This window comes from Aegilops tauschii, chromosome 2 (genome assembly GCF_002575655.3).
Source record: "Aegilops tauschii subsp. strangulata cultivar AL8/78 chromosome 2, Aet v6.0, whole genome shotgun sequence".
In the NCBI taxonomy this organism is placed as follows: Eukaryota; Viridiplantae; Streptophyta; class Magnoliopsida; order Poales; family Poaceae; genus Aegilops; species Aegilops tauschii.
This window is the reverse complement of record NC_053036.3, coordinates 549,207,862-549,217,825: the sequence shown is the minus strand read 5'-3', so window position 1 is coordinate 549,217,825 and position 9,964 is coordinate 549,207,862. Positions and strand designations below refer to the sequence as shown.

Sequence of the window (9,964 nt, the reverse complement as noted above, 5' to 3'; positions counted from 1 at the left end):
AGCCCTCTCCAACACCATATGATGCTAGCGTGCTGCTTCGAAAGAATCGAAGAATTGCTAGAGATCAATTGAAGTATCTCAGATTATTGGCTCGCTTATGTACTTAGCCAGTGCTACAAGACCTGACATCTCTTTTGCTGTTAGCAAACTGAGTCGGTTTGTCTCAAAACCAGGAGATGTGCATTGGAAAGCTCTAGAGAGAGTTTTGCGTTATTTGAAAGGCACTGTGTGGCACCCCGGCTCAGAGAAAACCGGAACGCCCCGTATTCCAGCCCAGAGATCGAGGAGAAGTCTTCTAGAATACGGAACTACTTAGCATAGAACAAACCAGCTTTCTATTATTACACGAATATGATTACAAGGTCTCCGATAGTACAATGAATAACATCGGCACGGCGACACTACGCCATCCTCAGTTGCTCTATGCAAGCAGTAGAAAACTCGAAGCAACGGAATAACTCTAGCAGCGGAACAACGACGATAGTGGTGAACTCCACTCCGCATGGACTCTGGCTGGAACGCTTATCCTAGCTCGCAAACAAAGAATCCACGGCAAACAAGCATGCAATCCAGGCACGACCTGCAAGCTGGCATGACACGCCAGGTCAGTACATTGAATGTACTTGCAAGCTCACAATTAACCAGAAGCATTCAAGACAAACAACAGCATGGCAATTACAGGTTAATCAGGGATTATCATGAGATCATCAGGATAACATGGCATGAACAATATGAACATAATATCGCTAGGACAATATATGATCATGGCATGAACATATAAATCTGATGATACTAGCATGCAACATGATGACACTACATGCACTATTTATTCTGCTCGGGTTACTATGTAACCATCACATGCATCACTTACCAACCTCGGACATCACACGATCATCTCAGGATCAAATCAAGCTTGGTATAAACAATACCCTAGTAATCATTAAATGACCACAAGGAGCTTGATCTTTACCCACGATTCTCACACAATATCATGAATATCCAACAACTCGGTATCCTCGATACCACGGTGATCATTCCGGCGATCACAACCATGACCAACACTTGCTCTCAAACGGTGATCTTTCCGGCGATTACAACCAACTTATCTCATCGTCGAACCGGGGTTGTCATTAATCAAGTTATTATTAATACTGTTGACTCACGGTGGGACCAACACGAACTGGGCCCTTATCCGCGAGCGCGGCTATCGATAGATTTAATATACACTTTGCAGAGGTTAGTACACTGTACCCACACTACAGAACCCATGGCCTCGCATTCCCATTCGGGTGGACCAACGGCGTTCCGACAAAACCGATCTACTGCCATGACACTCTCCCGGCCACTCCGACTCACTCCCCATTGGGCTAGTCCTGGGTGGCCCCGTGTCTACCAAAGACACAACGACCACCGTCGTGGTCCATCCCAAACAGGGACAAAAGCGCTTATCATCCAACCTACGAGCACACAAGGTTATGTCCGCCTACCTGATCAGGGTAAGCACGCCCATAGCCTTCCCTAGTTGGAGGCACCGGCGATAGGCACGACAATAGACCCAGTTAGGACCTCCCCATAAGGTAAGCATTGTTGCACTGGTCAGTTTCGATATGGTGGCACCATGACTCAGCCAACAGTTGTTCAAGTTCAATTTAATCCGGTTAAACTTGAATGCAATATGCTGAGCCATGATAAAATAACATGATGCATATACAAAGCATGAGAATGATATCAACATAAGCACGGGATGCAACATAACTATCCACCATATCAACTATGAATAATCTCCAACTGAACATGGCATAATGACGAGCATAAATATTACAAGTGCAACACTACTCATAGCATAACATGACCACTAGCATCAACCATAAATATCATGCATGAACATACAACAATGCAAGCGTGCAAGCATTTAACCAACTGGATGCAATGGAACATGTATAGCAACGGTACTCGGGACAGATGGCCGTCATGCACCGAAGACCATTACCAACATCAACATGTACTACTAGCAAGCATAAGCATATGAAAGGAATACCAGCAACTAGCAGGGCATGACAACCAGGTGCATAACAACATAGCAAGAAAGTAAGCACTAACCCAGAAGCAACAACGATAACCATATTTTAAACAAGCAAACATTTAATAAATATTCAAGTTGAAAACCATGGCTAATGCATGACTATCATGCAAGTGGGTATTGTGGCTTGCCTGGGGTGAAGAAGGCACCGGGAAGGAGTGCGGTGAAGCCGCGAAAAGATTTGCCAGAAACAGTTCTCTCTCGGAGGGGCTGTTTACGTGCAAGGGCAAAAAGGTCATTTTCATAGTGCCAAACCATAGTGAAAATGAAACCAACAGAACGGGTTTGACGAAACGAAGACGTGGGCTTTGGAATCACCTCATTTGGAGTTGTGTTTAAAAAGATATGAAGGGTTGAAGTTCAGGGACTTTTCTGCAAAAATATCACCACAAACAAGTCCCTGAGTGGATAAGGCAGAAGCGCAAAGTTAGAAATACGCTTCCTCATTAAGACAACGCATTCTGGGCTGAAACAGAGAGGAAATACGCTTTCAGTAAAAGTAAGCGTACTTTGAGCTAAAGCAGAGGGAAAATGCCCTTTCCCGAAGGTGAAAACGTACTCAACCGAGTACGCCTCCACTTAAACACGTGGCAGAGGCGGGGCAGGGGCTTGAGCAGCTGACGTGCGGGTCCCACGGGCTGTGGGGCCCGTCACTTATCTAACTAGGCAGGCAGGGTCAACGCCTACCCGCCGACAGGTGGGGCCGCGTGGAGATGGGGCCCGCCCGGCCTAGCTCCTTCTTCCTCCTCCCGCTCGCCCGCGATGCAGAGGAGGACCGGCGCGCTCCGGCGACGAGCTCCGGCGTCACAGACCGCCTCCGGCGAGGCTACGGGCACCGGGGAGATCGGGAAGAGGCGCCGCATCCATCCCGCCTGGACACGGACGCCGAGGAGGACCGGAGCGACGAGGGCGCGGACTCCGGCGGAGATGGCTTCGGGTGGGGTTCGGCTTTGGGGCTGCGGGGCACTCCGTCGAGGGGCAAGTAGGTGGGGAGGATCAGGGGGCCGAGGAGAGTTCTCTGGTGAAGGAATGAGGGAGGGAGGGGGCCGGCTTCGCGCTAATTTAGGAGGGAGGCCGCGGCGGCCATGGCGGCAATGATGGCGACCGAGAGCTCCTCGAGATCGTTTGACTGGCTGGGGAGGGGTAGTGGAGGGCATGAGGTCGAGTGGTGAGCTCGGGAGGGGTCGGGGCTGGCTTATATAGCCGCGGGGCGAGGAGGCCGAGCTGGCACCGCCGCGGACGCGTGCCCACGCTCGCGAGCTCGGGGAAGGCGACGGGGAAGGGAACGGACGAGGGGCAGGGCTCACGGAGACGAGGCCGAGCTCGTGGACAAGAGGAGAAGAGGTCGGACGCCATAAATGCCCGGTCGGCTACAGGCTTCCCGTGGGCGCGCGGCGACGAGAGCTGACGGAGGGGCTGACGGAGGGGAAGAGGGCTCCAGGAGGACGGTGACGGCGCGGGCCAGCTGCTGGACACGCTCACGCGCGCGAAGGCGACGAGAGGGAGAGGGGCCCGAGCAAGAAGCCATTCTGGACGCGCCCACTGCATGCCAAGTCGGTGGTCACCGCGCTCACTGGTGCACACAGTGCCACAAGCGAAACCAAACGATGTCTGGGGTGGATTCCTTCCTGGGTAGGTTGCAAATGCGGTGGTATTTTGGTTAAAAGAGCTTCGGTTGAATGGTAATTAACCTCTGAAGTTTACTGCAGTAAACTTGATCGTGTAATGCTGCTCAACAGGGAGGTGATTGGGTCAAATGGAATTGTCTGCAAGGTTGAGGTAAATAAGGACTTACATCCTGGTAACTATGGAGGGGTTTGGATCAAGATTTAACAGAGTTGCTTTGCAACTGCCAAATATGGTCCAGAATCAAGATTTGGATGATGCACTCACATACTTGATCTCTGTGAGATGAAGTTTGGCATAGAGGGGTTATATGATGGTATGAAGCTTCTGTAAAGATTTCATGCCATTTGGAAATACCAAAGTGACACTCGCTTCACAAAGCTTCATTCTGGACAGAAACTTGCAAAAATTCTGGAGAAATAATGGCTTAATTAACCATGCCCAAAATGGGTGGAGGTAAGTTATATGGATAATAGAAGGCCTATAAAAATTGGCAGCCATAATGGAGCAATATAAAATACACTTGCTTCACAAACTGAAACTTTGAACAGAATCAAAGAATTGAAGATGAGCTCACATGGAGGCCTGACATGAGCTCTACTTTGGTGGAGGGATATTATAAGATGATATGAGGGATCATGAAAAATGGCAACTCATTTGGATATGCCTAGCTTGCACCTCCTTCACAAAGCTTCTTTCTGGATAGAAACTTTGGAAAATCATAATTAAATAATTACTAGGCAAATGAGGTTGCATTTTGGCATGTGGAAATTATATGGACAGGAAAAGGTGTCCAAGGAGTTTGAGGTCAATTGGGAAAAGGAGAATAGCACTTGCTTCACAATGTGCCATTTAGGGCAGAATAGGAAATGAATTATTTGAGCATGATGATAAACATGAAAAAGAAATATTTTTCCATATTTGAGAAAGATATGACCCAAACAATTTATGAGAATTATTTGGGAATTTTAGGAGTGATGGAAATAAAGGTTGCTTCACAACCTAGGGCAATTTGAGTTATTCCTTTAATAGAAAAGGAATATTCCCAATAAAAAGAATATTGGGATTTGGGCTAAGATGAAAATGACAGGGTCTAGGGAAGGGTTTGGGTATGACAAGCCACTCTGGAGGCAAAGAAGAGTTCATCTTCTTCACTTTTCAGACCACAAAGCCACGGAAAAAGAAAACTCAAGCAAAAACCTCAGAAAAACAAAAGAAAAAGAAAGGGCCAAAAATCAGGCTGTCACACACTGCGAATTATGGAATTCACTACACTGGGCACCTAAAGGTGCTTGAAGGGTATAGTGACTCAAACTGGATCTCAGATGTTGATGAGATAAAGGTCGCGAGTGGATATGTATTCACTCGTGGAGGTGGCGCTGTTTCTTGAAAGTCTTGCAAGAAGACCATCTTAACGAGGTCAACAATGGAAGCAGAACTCACAGCACTAGATACAGCTACGGTCGAAGCAGATTGGCTTCGTCGGCTCTTGAATGACTTGCCGGTTGTTGAGAAACCTATACCGGGTATCCTTATGAACTGCGACAATCAAACTGTGATCACGGAAGTGAGCAGCTCAAAGGATAACATGAAGTCATCAAGACACGTTCAGATAAGGTTAAAATCTGTTAGGAAAATGAAAAACTCCGGAGTTATTGCATTGGATTATATCCAAACGTCTAAAAATCTGGCAGATCCTTTTACTAAGGGTCTATCACGTAATGTGATAGATAATGCATCGAGGGAGACGGGTATGAGACCCACAATATGAGTTGTTCACAATGGTAACTTAGTCCATGTGATCCGAGATCCCGTGAATTAGATGTGGAAGACAAGCTGTTGGTCAACTGAGAGGAGAGTATCCTTACTGTTAACGATACCACTCCATGAAGATGCAATACTCTCCTAAATCTGCATGGCAGGTTGATGTATATCTTAATGTGTTCTAAGTGGCTCATTTAAGTAGAGATGTTGTCCTGCAGAACATCTTTTGAAGAACACGCCTATATGAGTTTGATTGTCAAACGTTGCAATCTATGAGAGTAGGGTTCTCTCTAGTAAACTCATGAAAGGTCACGGAGTATGACGCATAAGCTCCACCCGCGGGGTAGACCCACGGTACCCTAGTATCGGTCAAGGCTTTGTGTGAAGCTAGATTCGCAGAAAACTTGCAGTTCAAGGCCCAGTCCACTGTCAAGTTGCTTACTAGTGTAGCATAGAGTTCTAGGTGGAAGTTCAACTTAATAGTCTCCATTGCAATACCGGTATATAAAACAGTGTTTTGGAACCAAAGACAAATTTTTGTGTGCCTCTGGGATCTAGTGGGGGATTGCTAGAATTTAGTCTATTTTGGGACAACCCAATAACTATTTCAGAAATTCCTAAATAAATCCTAGAGGCCCACTTCGCCCATTCGTGGAAGGCAAGGGATACTCCTAAAGTTTAGTCCCACATTGCTAGTTTAGTGGGAGTTGGACCTCCTTATAAGGGAGGTTCTTCCCTCACCTGTATGAGCATGAGAACAAGAGAGACATCCACGCGCGCTCCTCCTCCGCCGCCACGCCTCGCCACGACGCGCCGCGGGTTGCGGGAATGAGCCGAGCCGATGTCTAAATTTATGTTCGTTTCGTCTCCCTCGTTCCCTTCAGCTCCCGGCGCAGCCTCTCGCCTCCTTCTCTCGCGAGACGCACCAGAACTTCATCTTCCTCTCGCCACCGGTTCCAATCTCTGAGCTACTGCTGTCTTCCTCATCCCGGCTTGTGGCGTGCACCGCGAGTCGGGACAGTAGGCCTTCGAAACCGCACCTCTTTGTGTCATGTACGGGAGAAGGGTGATAAGATCTTTGGGGAGCGCTTAGCGCGACTACTGACTTCTTCGTCACGGACGCCCCGGACTCCGATGACTTCTTCCCTGACGTCGGCAACCTCCTCGACGACATGGCTGGCGAGGACACCAACCCCAAGTCCAGTGCTACTGCTGCTGCTGTCCCGTATGTGTTCCTCTCCTTTCTGTTCAAGATCCTGCCACAGTTCCTTGTTCTGATAATTACCCTAGATATGTAAGATTCTACTTCATATATGAAACTTGCCCTATTGTCTGCTCTAGATAAGTTTGATTACAGTTCATATATGCAGATGTTATTTACGTTCTCCCTGTCAGATCACATGACTAGTTTTATCCCTGTTATATTAGTCATGTTTTATCTAATATTTCTGTTAATAAAATCATTCGGTAAATTGCTCATATTTCCAACAACAGGGTCCCACACTGCTCTTAATGACTATACAGGCCCACGTGCCATACTCGTCTTCCTCCTTCACACACCCTCTCTCTCTCTCTCACACACACACACACACACACACACACACCCTCGCTCTCTCTCATGTAACAGATCCATCCCTCTCCCTTTGTCGTGGTCGTTGACGTTGTGCTCCTCTTGTCTTTCCCCGGCATGCTCCTTCTTGAGCTCCTCCTCTAGTTCGTCCGGCGTCGTGGTCACCGACTCCCTTGATTCACGCAACTACCAATACCTCGCATGCACGCGGATTTCATCCATCGCGTCAAGATGGCAGGTGGTCATCCGTGAAAAAAGGATGGCAGGTGGTCGGTAGAAACCTCCTACGTGGCATCTTCACTTGGCAGCACGTGCACAACGGGCTCGCCACCAATTGCGCGGGTTGGGGGCGCCCACGATGACGAAGTTGACAACCTCCGCACACCGGTTGCTCTTGCGCGGCGAGGTCATGGAGATGAATAGATGACGTGTAAGCCCACACAGTCAACGTGATAAGTGTGTGATTCCCATCGGGAATTGGCTTTTTCCCGCTGCGACAAATAAGTATCTATTAGAAATCAACCCGGGATAGACCGGGATTAGAAAGTATATGGTGCTAATTTCAAGGATTTCAAGTTCAAGGGTTTGATTTAGACTGAGAGCGTGAATTTAGGGTTTATTTCGGACTTTCTCTTATCATTTTGAAGTTTAAAAAAAACTGATTTCGACGTTTATTGGAGGCTTGGAGCGGAGCGGGCCGTCGCCTCGGGCAGCCGGTTGCGGGGTGCGAGTCAATCGAGCCGCGCTGGCGCGAATATTCCAGCGACATGAGCGGCAACGTCGCCGCCGTCTCACTCGCTCCGCCCGGGGTCGGGTCCCGTCACGGGCTTCCACGTGGACCACGGAATATTCCTCGCGCACGTCGGCACGCGCATGCGCAGTCGCGGAGATGGAAGCTGGCGCTTGCGTGCTCCCACAGGCACGGCCCACGGCTCGGCTCGACGCGCCGCTCGGAATGATGTTTTTTTTTGTGAACGGAGGAATCATGTTACCACCAGCCCGGTTTTCCTGACCAAATGTTTTTGTTTTCCAAGTCAAGATTCGTTCCTTCTGGCACTGTACACTGATACGAAGCTGCAGTTTCTGTTCTCTAGATGCACTGATTAACCACGGAGGAGGACGAGGGCGGCTGTCTCAGATGTCCCGTCGGTGAAGGTTCTCCATCCAGGAACAAAACGCAAAGGCGCAGAAAGAAAAATGATCCATTAGTCTGTCGATCCAAGTCGACATTGCATTGCATCGATCGTGCATGCGTAGTGCCTGTCACATTCTCTCGCTGAATTTCGGAGCCATCCAGCGATCCCCGGCTGTTCGGTTGGCATCGATCAACGCGAATCTGAGAGCAAAAGATAAGCCGCGAGATTCGCTTTTCACGTAGCTTTCCCATTTTGGCCGCAGCAAGTCGCTAGCCTAGCGTAATATCCTTTGCCAACGAATCTCGAGTAGGCGTCCGTCAGGTCAATAGGCCACACTACGACGAGTGGTGAGGGCATCTTCAATGCTGACCCGGCCTCAAGCACCTGTGAGTTTGGGCTGCACGGTTCGGATGTGTTGTACTATGTAACGCGGTTTCGTATCCATTCATGGATTGGTCCAGACGTCTGTTTTTTCGCAAATCGGAAGCAAACTGGGGGAAGGGGTGGGTCACTTAAAACCCTCTCTTTGCGCTTTCTCTTCAACGGATGCACCGTTTCTCGCGCCACATTCATCCCGGCCAAGGATAGGGCGGCGAGGCAGAAGTCGGACGAGGCGTCGACCTGGGTCTGCAACGGCCCCAACCTAGTGCTTAGCCAAAACTCCATCAAACGAATCTGGATTTCTTCTTGTTTACGAATAATGGGGCATCTGCCTAACCCTATCAAACCTCTTTGCAACTACTTCTCTCTGTTTTCAGCACCTCGAAGGATTTTTCGAGTCTCAAACGGAATCCCCTATCCCTAGCTATCCAGATACCTCCTCTCTTAAACTGGCAGCCTGGGCTCTCAACCGGTCCGTCACCACCGCGGAGACGGCCGACCTGCATCGTCATCGCCTCGACCAGGAGCTCAATGGCAAGGAATGGTCGCCAGGCGACACCTCCGCCAATGGCGCCAGGGCCAAGGCCGCCGACAAGGCACCGCGGCCGGGGTCGCATTTGCTACGGCGACCCTCCGCACGACGTAGGAGGAAGCGGAACGGTTCCTCGCCAAGCGGCGGCCGGGCAAGGCTGCCACGGCCCGCACCTTTCCGCCGCTGGAAGGATGGCGATGACGACGATGGCATGGACGGCGATGGCTTTGCGGTCGGCCAAGGGAGCCACGTGTACAAGGTCGTTGTCCACTGCAAGTTAGCCTCCAAATTTTTTAGATTTTAGTTGAACGGTCAAAATATCGCCCGTTGCAAGTTAGCCTCCAAATTTTTTAGATTTTAGTTGAACGGTCGAAATATCACCCGTTTTATATAAAATATGTCCAAACTATGATGAAATCCATCGTATTTGATAAAATTTGTCTGATTATTTCAGTTTTATTTCGCAATGTATACAGACACGGTTGGATGGTCGGCTCCCACATCACTTTTCACCAACTGATTTTACCGGTCCACAGACAAATACGCTCCCCGTTTAGGAATCAACGTTGGAGATGCCATGAGTGGTGAGCGGTAACGGATGCCAAATATGTATGGGATGTGCTACGTACGAGGCATGTGTGCAGCGTCACACACTACGTACCTACTACGTACGCAGCCACAGACCACAGTCGGTTACCGTCGGCGGCGTCGTCGTGCTGGATCGACCGTCACAGTTGGTTGGGCGTGGCGTGTCGCCGTCGCCGAGATGCCCGGCGTCGTCGACCGGCTTGTCGTTTTGTTTCTTGTGGCGTCTGCGTGCGCTGCACCCACTAGCCACAGCCGGGCCGAGCGGCCCAAGTAGATTCCGTTCCGCG

At 49.4% G+C, this 9,964-nt stretch overlaps 1 long non-coding RNA gene across 2 annotated transcripts; it reads right to left on the bottom strand.

Annotated features, from left to right (window-relative positions):
* Positions 1 to 293: 293 nt before the first annotated feature.
* LOC123497391 (uncharacterized) lies at positions 294 to 3,326 on the bottom strand. Of its 2 annotated transcripts, XR_006671096.2 has the most exons (4): positions 2,590 to 3,326; positions 2,399 to 2,480; positions 2,212 to 2,290; positions 294 to 587 (listed from the first exon to the last, which is right to left on the bottom strand). It is a non-coding gene; the product is annotated as an uncharacterized lncRNA (long non-coding RNA). The 2 variants fall into 2 exon arrangements; XR_012203284.1 differs by having other exon boundaries at positions 2,399 to 3,311.
* Between the last annotated feature and the right edge of the window lie 6,638 nt (positions 3,327 to 9,964).